This window comes from Leptonychotes weddellii, chromosome 5 (genome assembly GCF_054177405.1).
Source record: "Leptonychotes weddellii isolate Sample4059 chromosome 5, ASM5417740v2, whole genome shotgun sequence".
In the NCBI taxonomy this organism is placed as follows: Eukaryota; Metazoa; Chordata; class Mammalia; order Carnivora; family Phocidae; genus Leptonychotes; species Leptonychotes weddellii.
In genome coordinates, this window is record NC_138373.1 from 142,609,027 (window position 1) to 142,623,355 (window position 14,329).

The 14,329-nt window shown below is 39.2% G+C and overlaps 1 long non-coding RNA gene across 1 annotated transcript in view; it reads left to right on the forward strand.

Moving 5' to 3' along the window:
* Positions 1 to 363: 363 nt before the first annotated feature.
* The window catches only part of LOC145721890 (uncharacterized), an 81,222-nt gene continuing 67,256 nt past the window's right edge, over positions 364 to 14,329 (forward strand). The window contains exons 1-2 of the long non-coding RNA XR_014145892.1: positions 364 to 1,655; positions 13,967 to 14,031. This is a non-coding gene — a long non-coding RNA (uncharacterized LOC145721890). The remainder of the gene's footprint in view (positions 1,656 to 13,966; positions 14,032 to 14,329) is intronic.

Consider the following 14,329-nt stretch of genomic DNA (forward strand, 5'->3'; position numbering starts at 1 on the left):
TGTGCTATGGTGAGCACTGTGAATTGTGTAAGACTGTTGAATCACAGACCTGTACCTCTGAAACAAATAATACATTATATGTTAAAAAAAAAGAAGAAGATAGTAGGAAGGGAAAAATGAAGGAGGGGAAATTGGAGGGGGAGATGAACCATGAGAGGCTATGGACTCTGAGAAACAAACTGAGGGTTCTAGAGGGGAGGGGGGTGGGGGGATGGATTAGCCTGGTAATGGGCATTAAGCAGGGCATGTATTGAACGGAGCACTGGGTATTATACGCAAACAATGAATCATGGAACATTACATCAAAAACTAATGTTGTAATGTATGGTGATTAACATAATATAATAAAATAAAATTAAAAAAAAAAACTACTTTTCAGTTTCCTGCCTTGGTGCATTTATTTTTTTCTCTCAACCCCAGGCTCCTAGATAACACCATGTCTCTGTGGTGGATTGTGGCTAACAACAGCATTGTAGGATGCTGAGGAGCTCATGGAAGCTTTATTTGGGGGTGGTAGAGGTAGAGGAGCTTTTGTCAATTCTTGGGGAGAATAATGCAGGAAATGCTGAAGGAACCCAAATATCATCTGGCTGAGACCGAACAGAGATGAAATTGGAGAAGAGAGGATTTTTTATTTTATGTATTTAGCTTTTTTTTTTTTTAAAGATTTTATTTATTTATTTGAGAGAGAGAGAGCACAAGAGGGAGGAGTGGGAGAGGGAGAAGCAGACTCCCTGCTGAGCAGGGAGCCCGATGCGGGACCCGATCCCTGGACTCCAGGATCATGACCTGAGCCGAAGGCAGTCGCTTAACCAACTGAGCCACCCAGGCGCCCTGTATTTAGCTTTTTGTACTTTGAGCTTTGAAAGGGGACTTTGGGGGTTAACTTTTGGGCTTTCATTTCACTGGGAATTGAACAATTAAGGGAAGTTTCTGTTATGTAACTTTGGAATAGTCTTCATTGTCTTAGTTGGGTTCATTGTATAATCTCTGGCAAGCTCTACCAGACCGTGTGGCTGGGCATGAGAGATGGGAAATAGAATAGGGAGTTATTCTTTAGCCTATGAGGAAATTGATCTTGAAGGTAATAAATGTCCTTTTCCAACCCAGAGACCTCAGGGCCAATAGTTGAATGGCTCACCTCAGAGATCCAGGAGAGCATATTAACAGTGGTAGGAATCCAGAAGGTAGGGGAAGACCAAATGTCCTGGTTTGCCTGGGACTGATTGGCTTCCTGGGATATGGGGTTTTCAGTGCTAAAATTGTAAAAGTCCCAGGTAAATCAAGAGGGTTAGTCAATCTGCCTAAAGGATGGAGCAGATTGGATCTGAAATATGGTTGGGCTTTTCCCCTCAATGGTCATGATGAAGAGGATGGGGAGGAGACAACTCCTCTGGTTGTTCATAATCCTTACCTCCTTGCATTATGGTGATCTCATAGAGGTTGAACTTCTGATATGGTGGCTGGTTTTTAAAGGGGGAAAGCAGAAGCTGCCCATTTTCCTAAGGCCTAGGCTTGAAAGTTCAAAAACGTTACTTCCATCACATTTTTTTGGTCAAAGCAGAGACAAAGCCAGCCTAAATTCAAGAAGAGAGGAAACAGTTCCCAATTCTGACGGATGGAGCAGCATGCATATACAACAAGGAAAGGAAACGGTAATGGCAATCTTTGGAGACTATCTGCTACAAATATCATTTTGTAAATTATGAGGCACACAGGAATGTAAAATGTTAATGTTGTAAGGGCTTACTGTAGGCTAGGTCTGTCTACCCTGAGGTAAGTAAGATAGTTGCTCTTCTTAAGAACTTATATTCTAGGGGCACCTGGGTGGCTCAGATGATTAAGCATCTGCCTTCAGCTCAGGTCATGATCCTGGGTCCTGGGATCGAGCCCCACGTTGGGCTCCCTGCTCAGCAGGAAGCCTGCTTCTCCCTCTCCCACTCCCCCTGCTTGTGTTCCCTCTCTTGCTGTCTCTCTCTCTGTCAAATAAATAAATAAAATTTAAAAAAACTTATATTCTAGAAGGAGAGACATACATGCAAATACACAGATGCAATACAGCATAATGTATATCTATTTACACATACATATACATTTACATATACATAAGATATAGAAGTATTATATAGATATCAGTGATTTTTTTTTATTTAGAGGTGGTAGAAAATAACAAGATTTCACAGACAATATAGGGTATTTGAGGGATGAATAGGAGTTTTTGTGGTGTATAAGAAGGGTTAGAGCATTCCAGGTACAGGGGAATCATGTACAGAGTTTCAGGAATTAAAGAGCATGGTTTGCACTGTAAGATTGGAGCATAAGACATAAGAGGTGAAAATGAAGGACAGGTAGGGAATATAACATGGAGGATCTTGTCTGCCATGTTGTAGAATCAATGTATTTTAAAGTGAGGGAGTGCTTTAATTAATTTTAGCTTTTTAAAAGTTTACTAACATAACATAATAAAATTAAAATTTAAAAAAGTTTACTCTGGCAGCAGTAATAGTAACAATAATCATAATACCTAATGAATATTTATTGTTTTCCAGACACTGTTCTAAGTACTTTAATATCATTTGATATTACAAGAACCCTAAAAGTTTACCATTACTATCATCCCCATTTTACAGTTGAGGAAACTGTATCATAGAAAAGATAAATCACTTGCTCAGTATCTTACAGTTGCTAAAGGGCCAAGCTTAAATTTGAAGAGAGGTAGTCTGTTCCCTTAATCACTATATTATATTGCTATCTACTCTATGGCAGATTGTTTAGTGTTAGGAGTGCCTTGAGATCTATCTCCAGTCACTTTGGAGACTATTGAAATAATTCAGATGAGTGTTGTAATATCGTGAGGAAAGGCAGCAATAGTAGAAAGAAGTGATACAGTTGAGTCCCAAAGCTAAGGGAATACAGATAATAGGATTCAGGGGACAACTGAATATATGGAAAATAAAGAAAGAAAAACTGAGGATGACTTCTGAGTTTCTAGTTTAGGTGAGCTGATGAATCCCAGTGACATTATCAAGAATATGAAATAGATGAGGATAGTTTGGTTTGGAGGGAAAGACAGAGTGTTCAATTTTGACACTGATTTTGAAGTGCTCATAGGACAACTGAGCAGAGGAGACAGTTGGAAGTTAGGAAAAATTCAATGGAAGAGGGAGTGCTTCCTAGTGCCAAATGCATTAGGAAGGTCAAGTAAGGTGAGACATGTGGAGCTACCATTGGATCTGTAAAAACAGAGGTCAGCATGACCTTGACAAGATCAGGGTGAGTGGAGAGGTGGCTGGAAGCCAGACTGCTGTGGGGGAAGAGATGAGGAAGTGAAATCAGCAAGGGGTGGCCTAGATTTCCAAGAACTTGCTTGGGAAAGGAGAGAGAAAGATAGAGCAAGAACTACATAGAAAAATGGAGGGCAGAGAGAAGGCATGTTGTTGGCCCATTTGCTTGTATTTTTAAAGAATGGGTTAATTTTCTGGGTTGTGAGAATCAGAGGAAAGAGAAAGAGCCTTAAGATTTATGAGGAAGAGGGCATGATGGGTGGATAAAAATGCTAGAGTAGACCAAAGGCAGGGGTAAACAAAGAACAGATGGCAGGACATTTCTCCTTTCAAAAGAGGAAGGAAGAAGATAAGAATGTTTAGAGAAATGGGTATATTTGTACTTGTGGGGGTGGGGTAGGAGATTGAAAATTTTCATCTGGGGTCAGATCCCTTTGAAACTGCCCATACAATGTTGGTCCTCTATAAATATTTATTGAGTGATTTCATTTTGCTTTTTGTGGCTCAGTTTGCAGGTAAGTCCTTCCTCTCATTGAATCAGTGAATGTTAATTAACAATTACTGTGTAAAAACATGATGCTAGAAGCAAGGAGGGGTCTCAGGAAGTTCCAATATTGTTAATGACACTTTTATTATTATAGTTATTTATTGAATGATTATGAAGTCTCCAGCACCATGTAGTTTACATGGGATCACATTTAATCCTTATCCATAGGTTTAGTTTATGTCCATTTTTCAGATGAGAAAGGTGAGGTCAAATTGCTTTCTCAAAGTCACTACAGCCAGTAAGTGGTAGTTGGGATTCAAATTGAGATTTGTTTATCTCTAGGCACTTAAGCCACCAAATTATAGTGCTGACTATATAAGAAAAGTCTTAGGTTCTCAGAAATACCCTATCATTCTCTCTCAATCTCTCTGTCTCTTTCTGTTCTCTGTCTCTCTTTAACTCTTTCTCTCACACAATTTTATCAGTGATTTTAACATTGGCTTAATTGATGGCTATTACCCATCTTAGCAAGAGATTCCTGTCTCTCAATTCATCTATCCTTCCTTTCATCTTAAGAGCAAAAAGTCTGTTTTCTAGAACTCATTCTTCCTACAACTACTCTGCACAGTTCCAGCAAAATCCATGAGGTCACTGGAAAGAACAAGGTGTTATAAGACAGCATACTGTATTCCAATTCACCTAAGCAGATGTCAGTGTTCTGATCTCTCTCTCAGTCTCTCTTCTCTCCCCCTCCTGCCTCCCTCCCTCCTTCATTCTCCTGTCCTTCCCCTTCCCCCTTTCTATAAGCAGTTGTCTTACTTAGTTTCTTCAATGAACCCATCACATTGGACCGTCCATACAGTTACTTTTGCAAGAAGCTAATTATCGAACGTGCAGTGTACCAAGTACTGGGGAATTCTTTTCCATAAAGAAGTGGGCATGGATCAGCTCTGTAACTACATTCTACATTGGCCCTGCTAGAGGGAAGATACTTTCTGGAAAAATCAGTCAATTTATCCCACTTCTGGCAGCCCTTCCCTTCTCACCAAGCCTGTGGTTAGGTTGCTGGAGCACAAGAACTGCTGTGAGCCATTTCTGCATCTGTGGCCATGGAGGTAACAGAGGAAGCCAGTGACTGCCATCAGCACCCCAAGGCCATCAGAATGATGCTCTGAAACTACTCTGATTGAGGTGGATGCTGGGGTCACTGGCTGCCTAGAGCTTTGCAGGGCTTTCAGTGCTCCGTTGGCCTGGAAATACATTCAGGGCAAAGGGCTTGGGCTTTTTTCCCCCTTGTGGTATTTGGCTATGTTGAGCTCAAATCCTAGCTCAGCTCTGGCAGAACTGAGGACTGTATAAGTGAAAAATAGTGGAATGAAACCTCAGAACACGTTATGACCTTCAAGAAGGTTTGGTTTGGATTGGGTTCTAGAAATGGTCTGGGTTTTTTGGTTGCAGACTTTATTTTCTTTCCAGAATGCATTTTGAACCTCTTCAGAGAGCTGTTCATGACCTCTGAGAGGCATCTGAGGCTCTGGTGGTCCTCACATTGCCCATCCCTATAATCTCACCCCTAACAGTAACAATAGGCATAAAAGAAGGATAATGTTAGAAGTTATCATTAAATGAATGTCATGTACCAGGAACTGGGCTAAAGAGCATTACAATTATCACTGCATGTCATTTTCAAAAGACTTCAGTAAGGAAGGTATGGTTGTGCCCATTATATTATGATGACACTAAGGCTTAGGGTATTTGATGTCTTGTCCATGTTCTCAAGATAATGGCAGTGTGGGATTTGAACATACGGGTATTGGAATTCAGGTTGTGGGCTCTGAACACTGTATTGTACTCCCTTTCTCCTTCTTTTCCTTCTGTTCTCCTTCCCTACTTCTTCCTCCTGCCTTTGTCCTCCTCTCCCCTCCCCTCTGCTCCCCTCCCTCTTTCTCTACTTCTCTCTTCTCCTCTTGTCATTCTTCCCTTTTTCCTCTATTCACCAGGGCAATTCAGGCAATACTTTTGGAATGCTTGCTGTAGACAAACTACTACACTGTCAAAAACGAAGAAGACACATCAGTGTCAACTGAGGAGACCTTTAAACATTGACAGGATAAGATTGGAGCCAGGTCAGTGAACCTGTTTTTCATGGGGAGGGTCCTTGAAGCTAGTCTTATGTAAGAACACACATTCTTTCCTTTGATTTCCAAATATGGCACTCAAAAATCTGATGTTTAGATCCTAATTAATTGAGAAGAGAAAGGAGTAAGGATATCTATTGTGAATTGATTGTCATTTGTGGCTAAGACAGAGGGAAGAGTGGACTCCTTGGAGTTCTTGGGTTTCCAGATTCACATCCCAGTTCTCATCTATAGAAGGCTGAATTTGGCCAAGGTACTTAATGTTTTTGTGTCTTAGTGTCTTTATTTGTAAAATATAGATAATTGTATTTACTACCAGGGTTTTTGAGAGGATTAGAATAGTCAATATATTTAAATTACCTACTTAATAATTAATAGTTGGTAGTTCTTGCCTCCTTCCCTAGTTGCAGAAACAAAGCTTAACAGTGTAACACTTCTCTTCAAGAAGAAATTGCCAGCCACCACAATTCCCACCACCAAGTGATCTGTGGTAGTTTCTCAGCCTTACAGCTTGGATTGCAAACTCAAAAGCCTATGGGGGTCAGATAGATAATGTAAATGAGGGAAATTGGTTAGGTTCACTCAGTTACATAGAGTAGTATGGAATAGTGAGGATTGTGGCTAACTGGAGAAAACAGGGAAACAGGGAAAATGAACTTCCATCAGTTATTTCCTGTGGGACTGTGGGGCCAGAGTTGCCACACCATTCACTGTTTTTCAAGAAAAGCTGAAAGTCTGAATTTTTAATAGTGAAACTTGCTGAATTTTACAATGTTGTCAAATTTATTCTGATTAAAAACGACAACAGCAAGAAAATACCATGAAGGATCAAAATACATGCCTCTAGAAATCAAACACATTTCTCCTCTCCTTGGCTGTCTCTTTGGGAACTATAGCTCATCTTTTGGGACCCCTTATGCTTGGGCTTCTGCATACGGAAGCTGCTCCTTTACTTGCTTTCACAAAAAGTCCCGTAATCTCAATGAGCATTTAGTGTGATAAGAGATTTAGCTGGGAAGTTGAGGGTCACAGAGAAGTTACATCACACCCTATGTTTCTCTTGCCCCTTTCACCTACACTCCTCCTCACCTTTCCCCCTGCTTCCCCTCCACAGTCTCAGGAATAACTAATTTTTCTTTGTCTTAGCTGAATTTGTGAAGCTCTTTTCTTTGAAGTTCTGGCAGCAACTGACATGCATGCCCCACAGAGATGTTCTTATCCCAAGATTACCCCTCACGATATTTTCCTATTAAGGTTGGTCCTTCTTCTGAAAGAATCCTCTGGCCACAGGGGGAAAAAAGTATCATTTATATTTTTACAAATGAATGGACCAATTAGCAAGGAAGGCGTGGTTTAATAAAATGCCAAAAGATGTGGTCCATAGGTTGAATGCCATACATTATGGAAAAGAGAGGTCCCTGAGCCTATAGGGGGCTTTTGTCTCAGAGAACACTTGATGTTCTGTGGCCATCCACAGTGGCTCACAGAACACTGGCTGAAACAAAGTATAGTAAGTGGATTGCCAAGTCTGTGTTTATAGAGGGATTGTCTGAAAGTTCTGCAGAGATCAGAATGGTGGACCTGGGGAGCAAGAACAGAGGGTGACATCAGAAAGGCAGACTACAGGGGTTATGAGGGTAAGCTTGGAATCCCAAGTCTGCCATTTGCAAGTTATGTACTCTCTTTGAACTTCAGTTTCCTTCATCTACAAATAGGAGAATACAATACTGTTTCCTACAGTTGTTGAATGAATTTCGTGGAAAACCATGTGTAAAGTACCTGGCCATTGTAGACACTAATGAATGCAAGCTTCCTTCCTTCTTAATTCCTTCTCATTCTTCCAGGTTCAGCATAGACATCATCCCCTTCCAGGTTGCTTTCTTTGAGCTCTCCTTCATTCCTTCCACATTGGGTTAGTACTCCACTCTTCTCCATGTCCCAGACTTCCTGGCATACCATTTGTATGTATCATCCTTATTGCATAGCATCAAATGATCTGCTTTTATTTCTGGATCTTCTTGAATGCTAGGAACCATCTCACATTTACCTTTGTCTCTCTAGCTCCTCACACAGAGCTACGTGAGTAATAGAAACTCATTAAATATTTCCTGAACTAAGGGCTCTGAAGTGAGGCGAAAATTGTCTTAGGTAACCAGATAAACTTACAATTTAGAAAGACCTTATAAAATACTCTATTTCTGAAAAGGTGGGTTTTTTAAATCTGTATCTCTCTGTATATGACTTATTACCCAACATCAGTGCTTGGTCAAGCTCTAGCACTTATGGAGGACATTAACAAGGGCAAAACATGGAGTTTAACCTGGTGTCAACTTGAAAGTTTGGTCAAGATCTCAGAGAGAGAGAATTGAGTGGGAAGGAGAACACTTGTTTCCCTTGTGGAAAATGTCTTTGAGGGATGGCAATTAAAGACCCAGTGTACTTGAAAGTGTCTCTTCCAATCTGAAAATAAACTAAACTTCCTGAGCTGCTTTTGGAAAACCAAAGCTTGGAGGATTTTTCTGACTTTCATCCTGCCTGCGTTAGCATTTGGAAGAGAAACAGGGAACAATTAACAATTAAAAGGAACCCACTGTATTAGCAAGCAGTAGATCTGGGGGAGAGGGAGACAGAAAGGCTAATGACTCTAACTTTTTAATTGTGTGAAGCCTAAAGAATTATGGAATTACCTAGAACTTATGCTTTTCATCTTTTTTCATTTGATCTCTTGCCAAGTAACTACTGTAGAATAATTTAATATTCTCTGAGTCGTCAATAATAAGGCTTGCAATGTGATAGTTAAATGCACTTGAAATTTTGATGAGATCATTAATAATATCTCTTGTCAGTGACTTAACTCTAGTTAATAACTTCCTTGTGACTTTCGTCAAATAGATTTTCCTGGGGGATATTAATTTCCAAAGGTTTATAGATGTCCTTCAATTGTTAGTCAGTGACAGAAATAGCTTTTCTGCTGTGGCATGTTTTGAGGTTTTGCCCTTACTTCTAAGAAAAAGGCGATAATTGTGTAAACCAACTACTCATCTGTGTTTGGCGTCAAGCTTTAACCTAAAACCTGAAGTAATATTTTCTAAAAAGAATAGTTTCATGTAATTTTCACAACACCATGCCAACACCAACTATTCTAAAATGGCAGCCTGTTATTTTACGAGTTATATAAGTCTAATAGAGGAGAAAAAATCCTCTTACCGTCTCTCTTTGGGAACAGTTTCTTAGAATTTTTCTGACTAATAGGAGATCACGTCAGTATGCTCATTTCTCATCTTCTGCAGCTCACGCCACACTACCAATCCAAACATACTCCCATTCCAGAGCCAATCCCAGAGTTTTCAAAGTGAACTGTATTTGTATCTGTTCTGTAGCAGGGAGGAAAAGCTTGAGAAAAGGTCAGCAGAGAATTGTTCATCAAATCCTAGAACTGTTGAGCAGTGGGTCATCCTTCAAAGTTGGAAGGAAGTATTTGAGGGCAAAATAGAGAGAACAGTGCTATACATTGAATAATATTCATTCAGAATTTGTCACATTGCATAGGAACCTAGAGCCTCAGTGTCAAGTCCACACACATTTCTGTTGAATGAATAAATGTAATAAATAGAGCCAAACAGGGTTTGGATAAACTTACAGATGATTGATTAGGAAGAGGAATTCAATTTCTCTTAGGTTATAGACCCTCTACTACTTTCTGCTCTCATCTTCCTCTTCTAATTATGTGAATTACTGGAAAGACTCTTGCCCCTGGAACCAGGAGAATCTTTTCCACTATTATGTTCTTAGAAAAAATAAACATATATTCTTTGAAATTTCTTCTTTAAAAAAACTAGAAGAGAGAGAACTGTGTACATGTTCTCTAATGTCCTTTAACCATGAAGCCCAGAAAAGTACTGTCCCGTTGTACATTATCTCTAATGTCCTTTAACCATGCAGCCAGGAAAGGATTTTGTACATGATCTCTAATGTCCTTTAACCATGCTGCCCAGGAAACTACCTCCAAATGTAGTAGAAAAGAAACAAATGGCTGGATTAAGAGACAGTCCTTTTCTGGGCCTGCACAGTCCTCTTGGGAGACAGGACACATTCAGAAATAGAGAAATAATGGTACAATGAACATATGTGGAAGTCGAAACAATTAGCATGTCTATATGCTGTCACCCCAGGAGATAAGACATTCTTTCACCCATCAAGGAAGACACTGGCCCTAGGCTCTTGCTCTACTCTGCTTGTTTTTCCAGGACATCATTCCACCAATTCATCCTTTCTCTATTAACTTTAATATCTCCACCTGTCTTGGAGATTTCTTCTGGGCTCAGAAGAGCACTCAAAAATTTCCTAATCTAAACAAACAAACACCAACTACCTCACTTGGGCAATGTCTCACTCCAACTATTGGCCTATCTTTCTTTGTCCTATCTTATCTCAATTTCCACAGTCACTACTTCTACATTCTCATCTGTCTTTCATTTCTCAACCCTCCCAACCTTCATTTTTTATCCCTTTCTGTTCCTGGAGATGCGTGCTCTAAGATACGGTGGCCTCCCCACACTAGCTAAGATCACTAGCCCAGTCTCTAGACACTTTCAGTCCCTGTTTTATTTTATTTTTTTATTATTTATTTTTTTATTATGTTATGTTAGTTACCATACAGCACTTCATTAGTTTTTGATGTAGTGTTCCATGATTCATTGTCAGTCCTTGTTTTATTGGATGGATCACTCCACTTCCTTTGACACCACTTCAATGATCAACTGAGGTCTCTAATATTTTTTGCTCCTTGGTTCTCTGCTCTCATTCTCTTCCTAATTTTCTCATCATTTTCACCATCTCCACTGTGAAATCCTTGTTCCTCTTACCTTCTCTTAGATATTGGTGCTCTTCCTTTCTTTTTTATCCAGTTCTTTTCTCAATTTCTATGTTCTCTTGAGGCAATTAAACTCACTCTTAGAATTTACATATTTTTGCCTCATAAAACTGTCTCTTTCTTGAGCATCAGACTAATATGTTCAACTGTCTGCTCACTGGATAGTATTATATTAGGCATGATGGGCTTCATGCTGGAGCCTGTGAGGTTTTCAAGGGCCTATTAACACCTGTGAGACTTAAATAAATGAATGATAAACTCCAAAAATATTAAAACAACCCTGCAAAAGCTGAATTAATGTGTTATTGGCCCATGCTGTGATGAGCACTGGGTGTTATACTTAACTAATGAATCATTAAACAGTACATCAAAAACTAATTATGTACTATACAGCGGCTAGTTGAACATAATAAAAAATAAAAACCATAACATTTTGTTAATTTCATTACAAGAGTAAATTTATTATTTAAAATGTTCAATTTGTAAACAATTGAAAAAATCATAATAAAAATTAAATGTAAATAATTTCAAAAATCAAAATTATAAAAACCCTCTCAAATTTTTTATTGCAAAAGTTAAATTTAATGTGGGATGTGGGTAAATTTTAATATGCTTGTTATGATGTGGGATGGGGCTTCCAGAAATAAGAGTGCCTGGGACTTTGAAGGTCTTACAAACAGCACCACTTCCTGTATTATCTCCATCTGGATATTCCACAGGCATCTAAAAACTTGGCATGTCCAAGGCCAAATTCATCTTCTTCCCTCTCTGGTACTCCCTGTTTTGGTTGGCATCACCCAGTGATCCAAGCTGGAAGTCATCCTTGGCTTTTTGATCTTATCCAAGACTCTTCATATTCTCCCATTCAATCAATTGCTACATCCAATTAGTTTTATCTCCATATGATGTATTAAATCTATTCATTCCTTCCATTTCTTTCTTGTTGCTATAGTTTAAGCCCTGGTCAACCCTCATTTTGACTATTGCAATAATCTTATAAGTGGTCTCCCTGCAGCTGCTCTGTCTGCTCTTTCCTTACAGTTGACTTAAAGTTCACATTAGACCTTGTCACTCTTATTTAAAAGGCTTCAGGAGTTTGGTAGTGATTACAAAAGAAAGCTTGAGTTCCTGAGCATGGCCACACAAAGCTTTGGTGACCTGCTCTTACCTGTTTCTCCAGTCTTATCTCTCACTTCTCCCTCCCTGGCACTTGCCAGTTAATCAATTACTTTCTATGCAACGTGAGGGCTCTCCTGGCCTCTGGGTTTGCTCAAAATGACCTCTCTGCTTGGAATGCACTTTTCTACTTTGCTCACTTAACTTCAATTTATTCTTGAAGATTCCACTCAGTTATTACCTGTTAAAGAAAGTCTTCCAAGAATGTCTCAAACCTGGACAGAATTCCCTTCCTTATAGGATCCATACCTACCTCTATCACAGACTTACCACACTCTATGCAACAATTTATTCACATGTCCTTCTCTACCCTCTCAATGATGGGTAACAGAATGGCAGGGGTGCTCTCATTCCTATCTTCAAATTCTCATTCCATGCTTCAAGATAGGAATCAATTTCTTTTTTTAAAATTTATTTTATTTGAGAGAGAGGTAGAGAAAGAGGGAGAGAATCGCAAGCAGCCTCTGTGCTGAGTGTGGAGCCCAACATGGGGCCTGATTCTACAATCCTGAGATCATGACCTAAGCTGAAACCTAGAATCAGATGCTTAACCGATTGAGTCACCCAGACACCCCAGGAATCTATTTCTTAATCAGCCTTATGTCAGGGAAACCATTTCTCAAATATTAATCACCTAGAAACCCAAGTCTTGACTAAAGTACTCAGGTAGAACTCAGACACAGCCAGCCCAGAAATCTATCTAAAACAGTCCCTATAAAGTAATTTTTAAACTCAGGTTGAATTGAGTGTGAATGGACATGTTCTTTGAAGTAGAGATGACATCTAGTTTACATAACAATTAACACAAACTTAATCATATGTGACCATGGAGACTCTCAATTTTTTAATTGTTCCTCACCAAGAATTTGCTAAAAATCTCTTGGCTAGGTTTGGCTGAGGAACTGTCTCTGTCCTGGTCTGGTCCAGATGTGTTTTTCCTTTAATTTCCCAGTTTCTGCTGATCCTGTTCTGGGACCTTATGTTCTTATGGTCTCTGATGTTTACATGAAAGACTCATTCCCTCTAATACCATGGTCTCTATTGGAAAGAGAAGCTTTATTCTCTTCATCTGCACTTGTTCAATGTCCATGTCCAGATTTGAAATAGTGTCTATACCGTCTACATTTAAAGAGGTTGTTTTTCTTCAGCACTCTGCCAAATGTTCTCTGAAAGCTCCTGATTCTCTAGGTCCTTTTCTTCTCCTTTCCCTACACAACCATAGCAGAAAGTTAACAAGACAGATAAAGGGAATGAGGAGGCATATATGTTTTCTAATGGCCTCATAAATAGGGTTGTTGGATTTAATAAATAAACAAAACCAGGATGCCCAGTTACATTGAAGTTTTAGAAAAACCATGATTTTTTTTAAGTATGTCTCATGCAGTATTTAAGACATAACTTACACTAAGAAAAAAATCCATGATTTATCTGAGATTCAAATTTTATTTTATATTTTATTTGGCAACCTACTCATAAGTTGTATTCTTAGACCCAGCCACACTTCACGTGCATATTAAACAAATAGGAATAATTTTCATTTGCACAAGCAAATATCTTCATTCCCACTTTTCCTAAAGCAAAGATGCCCTCTTGTCTATCTTTAATTTCTCTGCATGGAACAGGAGTCCATAAAATAGTTATTTTCTTCTTAATTCTACAGTTAAAAAATGACATCACAATTATGATGATACCTGGCATCTGGCACCACATCTGGATTTTAGGGAGTTAGGGGTATTAGGTTCTGTGGGAAACCAGAGGGCATGTGTTCCATCTAAAGGAGGTGCCACAACTCAGTCTCAGTGTGGCTATTTGGCAATGCAGTTGCAGTATTTTGAGAGTCCGGTTTTTGTTTTCCTCCAAAAGAAATGCCAGATATTTTGATTTAATGTGAAAACTCCAGAACTGTAATCATAGATAACCAATTCAACTCTTAATGGAAACAAGTGAGCACAAGGTAAAACAAACACACATGCACTCTCTGCATTTGAGTGTTTCCTCCTCTTTTCAGGTTGTCAGCTTGCTGCTGCTGGAGTCCTGCACTTTGTCCCAATGTCTCGCGGCAGAAAGAAAAAGGTTAGTCTCTGAGTGAGGCAATTTTGGAAGAGTTTCTGATGAAAATGTTCCCTCAGTGGGACAGAAACCCAGGTGTCGAGGCAATAAGATGATTTTTCTACACATCTTTCTTTCTGAGTTTTCTCTTTTGCTCTCCCCCAGTTAAGCAGGCAGTGGGATCTTGCTTCCTTTTCTCAGGGATTTTTATGGCAGGGAACAAAGGATGTAAACAATTATTTTTTCTAGCTTTTGTTTTTCAAAATTCCATGCCACTGAGGAAATTTTCTAAGGCTGCCGTCTAGAGAGTTTGAGGAGAGAA